General features: G+C 48.3%; 1 long non-coding RNA gene across 1 annotated transcript; it reads left to right on the top strand.

Annotated features, from left to right (window-relative positions):
* Positions 1-3589: 3589 nt before the first annotated feature.
* LOC123628031 lies at positions 3590-5814 on the top strand. The gene is made up of 3 exons (XR_006731576.1): positions 3590-3776; positions 4716-4890; positions 5715-5814. It is a non-coding gene; the product is annotated as an uncharacterized LOC123628031 (long non-coding RNA).
* The last annotated feature ends 4340 nt before the right edge of the window (positions 5815-10154 follow it).

The following is a 10154-nucleotide window of genomic DNA, read 5'->3' as shown; positions in this document are numbered from 1 at the left end:
AGGGTGGTTAGGGTCTGGTATCAGTCAAAATGGCTGAACTCAGGCTCTTTCGACCTTCCTTTTCTGTCTTATCCCTACATTAAGTACACAGTTTCAGTTCCACTTATATTCACCTTCCCTTCACAGTCTTGGAAGAATTACCTCATGGTTACACATCCACCCAGGCAGGTGAGCTAGAAAGCTGGAGTCATATGTAGACTTAGGGAAGCCCCCAGTTGGGGTTGTTTTTGTTTTTTTGTTTGGAGTGGGGAGGAATGGGAGGGAGACGACCATATTCTGGCGACATGGAGGTCTCGAGGAGGGCAAAGAGAAGAGGAGCAAGAAAAGAAATGGGGGAGGACGGGAAGGGGATGTGGAGAGCCCCAAGGAAGGCAGGAAAGCGAGCAGGTAGGAATAAAGGCAAGGAAGGGAGAGCCAGCTGGCACCAGAGCGAGGAGTGACAGCCTCCGCCGTTAGGGGGCGGAAGCCGGGAGGAGCGTGGCTCTGGCAATCTGTGCGGAGCGGTTCTTCTCCCTCCCGGACTCCTCACCATCCCTCCTCCTAGCCCGGGCAGCGCGGAGGGCCCCCACCCTGCTAGTCGTCAGAGGCAGACACCCGGGGCTCGGCCCTCTCTGGGTTCCGCTCCTCGTCCGCCCTGGTCGAGTTAGGAAAGATTCGGAACAGAATAAACGACTGTGGGGGAGATGAGTCAGCCCGGGTAGGGGGCTGCAGCTGCCAGTGAGACCCCCGCCAGTGTGATTGGGCAACACCCAGAAGTGGGGGGCCGGCGGGGTGGAGGTGCCCTTTCCGGGTGCGAGCCTTTAAAGGCACTTTCTATAATGTCTTAACCGCGCACCCACTAAAGGGGCGGCTGTGGGATCTGGGTCGAGTCATCGTCTCCCAGCCTCAATTTCTTCCACCGTGAAGTGGCATCCGCCCGATTTATCTGAGCGGATCATGTCTGCAAGGTGCCTAGGTGGTCAGCCGGTAGTGTAACGGTCATACTTAGTGCTGTGCCCGCCACCCTAGGCAACTTCCGCCATGTAAAACTGTCCCAGAGGCGAGGGTGTGGGGCGCAGTGGAGAGACCCTGATCCGTCATCACAGGGAGCCCAAAGTGGCTTCGGTCCTCAGAGGGCCTGAGGGAACCTGGCGAAGGGACTCGGGCAAGAGGCATATTCCTCTTTTATTTCTGCCACTTCCAGGTGAGGAAGAAAAGACGCCCGCGCCAGAACCAAGGGTTGGGTGGCGATGTACAGGCTGCGGCCGCTCAAAGCAGTCACTTAGATTCAAGATGTTTGTCGTTCATTCATTCATTTTCTTTATTAGAGGGACTGCTGGTTAAACGGAAGGATTCACCCTAAGACTCAGTACGGGGCTGTCCTATAGACCTGACCGACTGTGTGTGATAAGACGAGACCCCGTGAGAGGAAGCAGGGCGGCAGCATGAACAGAGATCCACAGGTCAAGCTTCTCGCCGCCATCCACTCACCCGATCTTGTGGGAGTGGTGCACGCACGGCATCTGCGCATGCGCCCCACCCCCAGGCGCCCCCCCCCCCCCCCGGGGTTGGCCTGTCCTGGGTGGAGTTGCTGACCGCGCATGCGTATCCCGCTCACACCGTGCTCCCAGTGTGGTCGGCGTATCTCGGGTGGAGCTGGCGATTGAGGGGATGACGGCGGCCCAGCCCATAGCGGGTGGCTGTTAGGGGATATGGACAAAGCGGTGTGCGACAGCGACAGGTCACAGAAGGCGCCAGATGATAAGTCCGGCCGCTTGGGGCGGTTTAGTTTGACGGGGAGTAGAGGTGGACCGGCAGTTGTAGGTGTTCCTTTAGTCTGGGCTGCGGTGTGCAGCCCGGCTGAGGGAGACCAAAAACCAGAGGACTGAAGGGAGTGGATGTGTTAGACCCGGAGGAAACCCTTCTTGGGCCCGCCCTCACATTCCATGCCCTAAAAGGGACCCAGTCTGAGGTTCAGTCATCCCCAAATCATCACCCCCCCCCCAAGATTAAAGGCTAAATTTGGACGGTAACCGTGCCTTATCCCATCCCATCGTCCTCCAGTCATCTCCAGGGGCCCACCCCACATTCTGGGGAGCTCTGAATCAAAAAGGAGGGCCCATTGAGTGGGGTGGGCTTGAGGGACCTGCTAGGGAGACACCTCTGGCCTGGGAGAGCCGCTGCTTCCTCATCTGCCACCGAGGCTGAGGAAGACATGAACACAGGCCTTGCAAGCACCCGGAAGCTTGGTCTCCAGACCACCGATCAAGAAGTGAAGACAGTGTAAGAATGGGCTAATGACCCTGACCCCACACCCCTGTAAGGAAAGGGAAGGGAGCCACTGGTTGCTCCCGCTGCAAAGTCATAGAGGCTTCAGGGATCCTAAAGCCTAATGTTTATTATGAATGAGGATCCCGAGGCCCAATCATAGTATTTAATTCATATACCATGTGTCAGGCTACGTTGTGAGTATATTAACCCTGTTAATCCTCACAACAACTCTATGAGGTAGACATTACAATCATCCCTGTTTTATAGATGAAGACAGTGAGTACTGAAAAGTGAAGCCATTTTCCCAGGTCATATAACTAGTCAGGAGCAAATAGGGACTTCACATTCAGGCAGTCTGGCTCCAGAGTCTGCAATCTATGTTGCCCAGGCTGGTCTTGAACTCCTGGCCTCATGAAATCCTCCTGCCTTTGCCTCCCAAAGTGCTAGGATTACAGGTATGACCCACCTCACCCAGCCCTCAGAGTCTGCACTCTGTGTTTATCTTTGTGCTGCTGGGTAAGGGACCAGACGAGAGATCCAGTGAAAGGTCAAGATTGGAACTTGTATCCTGAGCACCTGCTCTCACACTATGGTGTTTCTCTCATACTGTTTCAATCTTCCCAATGACCCTGTGAGGGAGGAATTGCTAGCTGAGGAAACTAATTCAAAGAGAGGTTAAGTATTGTTAAAGAAAAGTATTATTCATGACACTTGCTAAAGTCATGAAGTAAGACAGGCTTTATTCAAGGCAGGCCATGGCAACAGGTATAGGGACCACTGCACTGGGGTCTTGCAGTCCAGGAGAGAGATTGGACTCAACTCCAATTCCAACAATGACAAGTGGAAATTTATAACCATGGAGCAGGGTACGGGTGAGCGGATGGAAAATTAGTAAGAAGAAATATCAAGGATAAGGTGTTTCTGGCTAAACTGACTTGATAGGATTGTTACTGAAGGCAGGCCAGCGTGATAAGAATCAGGGGTGGTCAAATACCAAGGGTGGGGAATTTTCCCTAAACTAACTTAGCAGGATTCTTGCTCAGACTAGATTCAGTAAGGACAGGTCCGGCCTAGTCAAGCAGAGGGCTCAGAAGAGCTTGAGTAAAGTTTTGGTCAAAGGAGAGAGTCTTTGTCAGCATCTTGTCCCAGGTCACACAGACAGTAGTTGGACCAAGCTGATGAAGCCACTTGACTTAGGTAACATGTTAGTTAACAGGACAAAAGATGAGACTAAAATCTAGGTCTTTATCTTCCAATCTTGAGGCCTTTCACGACTCGCATTTTAACAAACATTTATTTGTTCATTCAGCAGCTGTTTATTGTGCTAGGTGTTCTTGGAGGCACTGAAGATTCAGCAGTGAACAAAACACACATGGTCCCTGTCCTGAGTCTCTGAAGGAGGGTGAAGGTGGAGGGTGTCAAAGGTAACCACAGCCACATTAGTCCAATGTGATGAAAACAGATTTTAATCAGTAACCGCTGACAGCAGGGAGAAAGAGCCTTGCTTCATTCTGATTTGCACAGAGGTAAGTAGGAGGTTTTGTTTTTTTTTCTTCAAGACAGAGTCTCACTCTGTTGACAGGGCTAGAGTGCCATGGTGTCAGCCTAGCTCACAGCAACCTCAAACTCCTGGGCTCAAGGGATCCTTCTGCCTCAGCCTCCCAATTAGCTGGGACTACAGGCATGAGCCACCATGCCTGGATAATTTTTTCTATATATATTTTTAGATGTCCAGCTAATTTCTTTCTATTTTTAGTAGAGACGGGGGTCTTGCTCTTGCTCAGCCTGGTCCCGAACTCCTGAATTCAAGCGATCCTCCCACCTGGGCCTCCCAGAGTGCTAAGATTACAGGCGTGAGCCACCATGCCTGGCCAAGTAGAAGTTTTAAAGGAAGAATGAAAGAATAGAGAGGGGGATCAAGTGGAGGCCTGAGTAGAATCAGGGAAGTGAAAAATTACAAAAAGTTGGTAGGAGGGTTGGTTAGGGTAAATGCTAGTAGGTCGGATGTGTCTTCTTGCTGGCTTGATGGAAGTTAGTATTCTGTCTCTCCACAGAGACTGAGAGACAGAGGCCCTATCTTCCCTGATGATTACATTTCAAAGGAATGGCTCTCAGATCCCTGAGAAAGACACTCATGCATATATATGTATCTAAGGGACAGAGGAAGGATTTACGATTGTAAGCTTTTTCTTAGAGCTAAGAAAGGAGGGGGTCAGGATCCATCATCATCAGGTTTTGGCTGGAACGAATGGTGAGTTCTCTTGACAGCCCTGAGCTTTTTCAGACTGGAACTCAAAGGGGGGCTCGGCCATCCCAGGGGTGTAGTCAGGCTGCTAGAAGGCATGCCAAAGTTTGGTCAAGTCTCTTAGTGCAGGGGTTTGAACGGAATGTTCCTGTCCAGAGTTTTTGCAGATCTCAAGGGGGTGGGGAGGAACTGATAATGAACATGTAAATAACACTTTCAGGTAGTGATATTTGATGACGTGGGAGGCCAGGAGAAGGAATTGACTATTTTGGTGAATTGAGAATCCAGATATGCGAAGGTCCAGAAAAAAAGATTCCAGAAGAAAAGCAGTCCAGAGGGAAGAGCAAGTGAGCAGCCCTAAGGCAGGAGGAAAGGCCAGTGATCCTGGAGTGCAGGTAACAATCAGTGAAAGCAGTGAACAGGGTGGGACTAGGGCAGAGGAGGGTGGGACAGTTGCAGTCTGAGGTCTTGGAGATAGTCACGGGCCAGGTCGCAAGGACTTATGTGCCAGCAGGACTGTCCCATGAGGTTGTGCATGTTTTCACTGTATAAGGGCACCTTGTGCTGAGGCGGTGGGGTTCACCAAGTCGTACAGTGCATCCTGGTGCAGGGCTGTGTAAGCCAGGAGAAAGGGGTACCTTTTTCTAATAACCATAAGCTAACCAAACTGTGAGCCAAAGGGGCTGCATGTGCTCAGAGGGGCACTACTGTGGCCTGAATGTCTGACCCTCTCTCCAAATTCAGAAGTTGAAATCCTAACCCCCAAGTTGATGGTATTAGGATGTGGGACCCCTTGGGAGGCGATTGGCTCCACCCTCATGAATGGGATTAGCACCCTCATAAAAGAGGCCCAAGGGAACTTGGTCACCCCTTTCACTGTGTGAGGACACAGAGAAGGCACCATCTATGAATAAGGAAGCAGGGGTCCCACCAGACAATCTGCCAGTGCCTTGATCTTGGACTTCCCAGCCTCCAGAACTATGAGAAATAAATTTCTGTTGTTTATGAACCACCCAGATTATGGTATGTTGTTACAACAGGCCAAATGGACTAAGACAGGCACTTTTGCCTAAATAGCACAAGGGTGCTCCATGGGCTAGCTTCGGCTTGTGTGTAGGCGCTGAGCTAGTAGTTGCCAAGGTAGCAGACCGGTTATTGAGCAAGCTGAGGCAGCTGTCTTAAAAGATAGCCTTGAAAAACGAATGTTACCTTATTACAGGGACCATAGCGGCCATGCAGTGGTATGTTAAGCACCTCCATGGAGAAGCTGCTGTGACAGCTGTACAAGGGAGAGGATGGCATGTTCAGGCACTCACTGATATTTTAGAGTGATTTCATCCAGGTGAATGAACCCCTCTCCTCCTCTCCCGTTATCTTCCCTCCCCCCACTCAGCTCTCTTTCTCATTCCGTTTATTTTCTTCAACAGAACACTTATTAAGTACTGCTATGTACAGTGCATGCAAAAATGTCCTCAGTGATATCTTCAAAATCCTGTACAGCAGTGGTCCCCAACCTTTTTGGCATCAGGGACCGGTTTCATGGAAGACAATTTTTCCATGGAGCAGGGGTGGGGTGTCCTGGGGTGGGGTGCGGAGCTCAGGTGGTGATACACAGTCATTTCCTAACAGGCTACAGATTGGACCAGTACTGGACCAGGGCCCTGGGGTTGGGGAATGCAGATCTAGAGGAAACAGACAAGTTTTTTTTTTTTTAATTTTAGAGTTATGGATTTATTTATTTTTTTTAAATTTTTTGAAACAGAGTTTCACTCTATTGCCTGGGCTAGAGTGCCATGGTGTCAGCCTAGCTCACAGCAACCTCAAACTCCTGGGGTCAAGTAATCCTTCTGCCTCAACCTCCCAAGTAGCTGGGACTACAGGTGCATGCCACCATTCCCGGCTAATTTTTTCTACATATTTTTAGTTGTCCATATAATTTCTTTCTATTTTTAGTAGAAACGGGGTCTCGCTCTTGCTCAGGCTGGTCTCAAACTCCTGAGATCAAGCCATCCTCCCACCTCAGCCTCCCAGAGTGCTAGGATTACAGGCGTGAGCCACTGCACCCAGCCTAGAGTTATGGATTTATACATCTCTATCTTACAAGAAGGATTTGAAGCAGCTGTCAATTCCAAGATTTATCACTTCCTGCCACTATACCAGGGTGGACAATAGAACTAAGCTAGGGCAAGATAAGAATCTCATTCATTTTACTTTAAAAATGCTTACATATTTATATTGTATATAGTTATTTTATTATCTTTTCAAGTATGCAGAAAAATAATAATATAAAACACCCCTAGTTTTGTCAGATAGTCACGTTTTGCCATGTTTACTGAGGATTTAATGTTTGAAAAATAAGGCATTAAAAGTACAGTTACACTACCTTGGTTCCCTTCTGGAAGTGCATCCCCTTCACCTCCTTCCCCTGGTTCTGAATTTGGAGTTTATCATTCCCATGCATGTTTTAGTCTTCGACTTTATAAAATACCAGAAAACATTTATGGATACATTCATATAAAGTCAAAGAACAAAACATGCATGGGAAGGATAGTCTTGTTTTGCATGTCTTGCAACCTTCGCTCTGTATTAATGCTGTGGGTCCCCCACCCCCCGCAGGCTGCTTTTTATCACTGATGTTGTCTATATGGGTCCGCACAGCTCTAGAGAGCCCTTACATTCACCTGGTGCTCTCCAGCATGCAAAGGACTTCAGGGTCTATGATTTCCTGTGATCCTCACAACAACAAGTGTTAGGACTGCCACCAGGCTCAAGAAGAAACTGAGATCCAGAGAGTGAAGTGACTTGCCCCAAGACCACGAAGAGGCAGAGCCCCAGGCTCACTGACTCCGGGCTCTCTGGGCTAGTAGTTTATTCAGGTGACGCTAGAATGACACTGTGAATCTCATCATCAAGACAACAGGGGTGAGCGACCAGAGGGCAGGCTAGTGGGAGGGAGAAGAGAGGAGAGGAGGGGCATCCTGGAGGAGAGGTTAGAAAGGAAAGGTGGACAAGGGAGGGAAAGAAACGGAAGGCAGAGCCACCTTAGGAGCTGGATGGCTTTAAATTCCGCAGTGATTCTCATTCTTGCTCACTGAGATCACCTGGGGAGCTTTAAAAAGTGCTGCCACCTGGGACCCACCCCCAGAGATTCTAAAGTAATTGGCCTGCTGGGAAGCCCGAACTGCAGGAGGTTCAAAAGCTCCCCAGCTGATTTGAATGTACAGTAAGGGTTGCAAACCATTGACTAAGCCAAGTGATTTGTCAGGCAGTGAATTGACTGAGGGGGCGGTACTCAAAGGCTGGCTTGTTAACATTAATAAGATCTTAGACCTTGAAGGCTGGCTTGATAATGTGATGTAAATAAGGTATTGAGATCTTAGGCCTAGATTCTATTGACAGAAATGGGCTAAAATGAAGGAGGTGATAATCCAGTTTTCTTAGTGCTGTTCACACTAGTCTTAGACTATTATGTTCACTCATTGGGGCTTTGACTTGAAGGAGAGACCAGCAATTTTCACGATGAATGCCAGTAAACCCCCACAGAGTAATAGAATTCAGCAAACACTCTAAATAATTTCTTTATGCTGGGCCTGTGCTGCAGGGAAGGAAGACAGAAATGGGAAAATCACAATAATTGCCCTCCAGAAGTTCAGACTAATGGGCAACCCAGACACATATATGGGCAATTAAAGCAACATGCTAAGTGCTAGAGATAAGTCCAAGGAGGGAGGGAACAGAGAGCAGAAAACACCTAACTCTGGCTCGGGGGGGATGCTGGCAGAGGGGCTCAGAGTAGGCTTCTCAGGAGAGCTGCACCAGTGAGTGGAGTCTTAAAGGATGAGTAGGTGTTGGTTAAGGGTGTGGCTGAGGCTAGGAGTTAGGAAGAGCATGTGTAAAGGCATGGTGTGGTGGAAGCACAGGGAATACACGTGTGGTGAGGGAGAAGCAGGGGATGAGGCTGGAAAAGTGGGCCTGGTGGGCCATGCCCAGGAGTCCTGGCTTGGTCCTGTAGGCAGTTGGGCATCATGGAAGGGAGGAGAGTGGGAAGAGCAGGGAGGGCCTCATGGGGGAGGAGGCATCCAAGCTGGGTCTTGGAAGAGGAGTAGAAATTCACCAGGCAGGGATGTGGGTGGAAATGAAGGTTTCCGAGGTTGGGGCAGGGAGTGGGGAGAATAATGTGAGCGAAGGTGTGGAGGCAGGAATGAGCTTGATGGTGCAGTGAGGGAACTGATCATCTCATAGGACTGATCAAAGTCATCATCTGGGGCACTATTTTTTTTTTTTTTTTTAGAGACAGAGTCTTGCTCTTTCACCCAGGCTGTAGTACAGTGGCATGATCATAGCTCACTGTAGCCTCCAATCCCTGGGCTTAAATGATCCTCTTGCCTCAGCCCCCTGAGTAGCTGGAACTACAGGCACATACCACTGCACCTGGCTAATTAAAAAAAAATTATTTTTTTTCATAGAGACAGGGTCTTGCTATATTGCCCAGGCTGGTCTTGAACCCCTGGCCTCAAGCAATCCTCCCACCTTGGCCTCCCAAAGTGCTGGGATTATAGGTGTGAGCCACTGCACCTGGCCTCATTTGGGTCACTTTTAAAAAATGTCAATGCCTGAGCTCTACTCTCCCCATCCCCCAAGACATTCTGATTTATATGGCCTGGGAGTGGGACCCAGGCATCAGTATTTATCAGTATGTTTTCAGAGTTTCCCAGGTGATCCTAATCTGCAGCTAGGCTTGAGAGCCACAGCTGTAGGGGAGATGTCAAGGACATGGATGGAAAGGTTGGCTACAGCCACATACCAGTAATTATAAATAAGCTAATGTTTATTGAATATGAACTATGTGCCAGACACTTTGTGTGTATTAATCCATTTAATCCTCACCACTGTATAATCCTTATAGGTATTATTATCCTTGTGTCACAGATGAGGAAACAGTAATTTGCTCAAAGTCATATGCCAAAGTGGCAGGCAGTCTGGCTTCAAGCCCTTCTAAAAGGGCTTGTATTCCAGGCCAAAGAGGTTGGGTTTTCTTCTGTAACCACTTTTATTAGTTCAGTGTGTATCTGTCTAGAATTTCTACAAGCAAGTACAAATACATATTCTCCCAAAGATATATCTCTCAAAGATAGCATACTCTTTACATTGTTCTGTGCCTTGCTTTTATTAACAACATATCCTGGAAATCTTTATAAATCAGTACATAGAGAGCTTCCTCATTTTTTTAATAGCTCCTTAGAATTCCTTTGTGTGCATGTACTCTAATTCATTTAATCTTGGATTGTTTCCAGTTTCTGGCTGTCAAAATGCTGTAATGAATAATCTTGTATATGTGTCATTTTGCATATTCCCAGAAATGGAATTGCTGGGTCGAGGGTTTAGGTAGATGTGCATTAGTAATTTCAGTACATGTTGCCAAATTGTCCTCCCTAAGTGTTGTACTATTTTGCATTCCTACCTGCAGTGTGTGACAGTATGTAGGCACATTTTAAAAGAATTATTTAATTTTTGTTTTTTATTTTTTAGAAATGGGGTCTTGCTATGTTGCTCAGGCTGGTCTCAAACTCCTGGGCTTAAATGATCCTCCTGCCTCAGCCTCCAAAGTAGCTGGGACTACAGGCGCATGCTACCATGTCTGGCTTAAAAATTACTTAAT

The sequence above is a fragment of the Lemur catta genome, chromosome X (assembly GCF_020740605.2).
Source record: "Lemur catta isolate mLemCat1 chromosome X, mLemCat1.pri, whole genome shotgun sequence".
NCBI lineage: Eukaryota > Metazoa > Chordata > Mammalia > Primates > Lemuridae > Lemur > Lemur catta.
The sequence above is the reverse complement of the archived record's forward strand: the minus strand, read 5'-3'. Positions and strand labels throughout refer to the sequence as shown.